The following is a 1,139-nucleotide window of genomic DNA, read 5'->3' on the forward strand; positions in this document are numbered from 1 at the left end:
CACTAGAATTTCGGTTCAGGTGTACAGGCACCTATGTGGGCCCTGCACCGGTTTGCGGTGTATGCTGAGCTGTCTCCGCAGCTTTTTTTTGAGTGTATGCTGAGCTGTCTCCTCAGCATATGAAGTGTCTCCTCACCGAATCAGGTGTCTCCTCACCATACACCCCCCACAAGCCTCACGGCTAAACGCCGACATGCAGCACTGGGGGGCGGGAACGCTGTGCACTGGGGGGCCCCCCAAACGGCCCAGGGTCCTGGGGCCATATGGGGTTGGTGGGGGCCCCAACGGGGCCCCCTATCTCCCGGGGCCCTCTGCGACTGGGGGGGCCCCCAAGGGGACCCCCTAACTCCTGGGGTCCTGTGGGGCTGTGAGGGCTTCCAAGGGGGACCCCTAACTCCTGGGAATGTGGGGGGTTGGGGGGCCCCTCGGGGGGCCCCCCTAATTCGTGGGGCCCCCCTAACTCGTGGGGCCCAATTGGGTTGGGGGGGCCGCCGAGGGGGACCCCTAACTCGTGGGGTCCTGTGGGGTTGGGGGGGCCCCCGAGGGGGCCCCCTAGCTCGTGGGGCCCAGTTGGGTTTGGGGGCCCCCCGAAGGGGCCCCCAGACTCCTTCGGGGGCCCCGGGTGTGGTGCAGGGGAGGGGCTATCGTCTGGAAAGCCACTGAGGAGGGGCTCGCCGAGATCTAAGAGAGCAAACTCGAGGGGGGTTGAGGGCGGGAGAGGTGTGGGGTGGTGTGGGGAGGAGACAGGAGGAGACAGGGCCTCCTGTCCCTGTGCCCATGCTTCTGCTGTCTCCCCGTGTATACCCCAAGGAGAAGCGCTCAGAGAAGACGCAGCAGCACCACCATCGGCTGCTGCTGCTGCTGCTGCAGATGGTCCTGCTGCTGCTGCTGCTGCTGCTGCTGCTGCTGCCTCGCTTTCAAACCGCTGCTGCAGCTGCTGCAGAGACAGGGCCCTCGAGCTTCCCCCCCCAAAGGGGACAGGCAGCTCCCACGCCGCCAGCACAGACCCGTGGGGAGACAGCAGCAGCCCGATCTCTGCAGCGCACCAACAGTAGCAGCAGCAGCAGCAGCAGCAGCAGCAGATGCAGAAGGATAAGGGACAGCAGCAGAAGCAGCAACAAAAGCAGCAGCAGAGGCAG

Source organism: Eimeria mitis, genomic scaffold (assembly GCF_000499745.2).
Source record: "Eimeria mitis Houghton genomic scaffold, Emh_scaff434, whole genome shotgun sequence".
Classification (NCBI taxonomy): Eukaryota; Apicomplexa; class Conoidasida; order Eucoccidiorida; family Eimeriidae; genus Eimeria; species Eimeria mitis.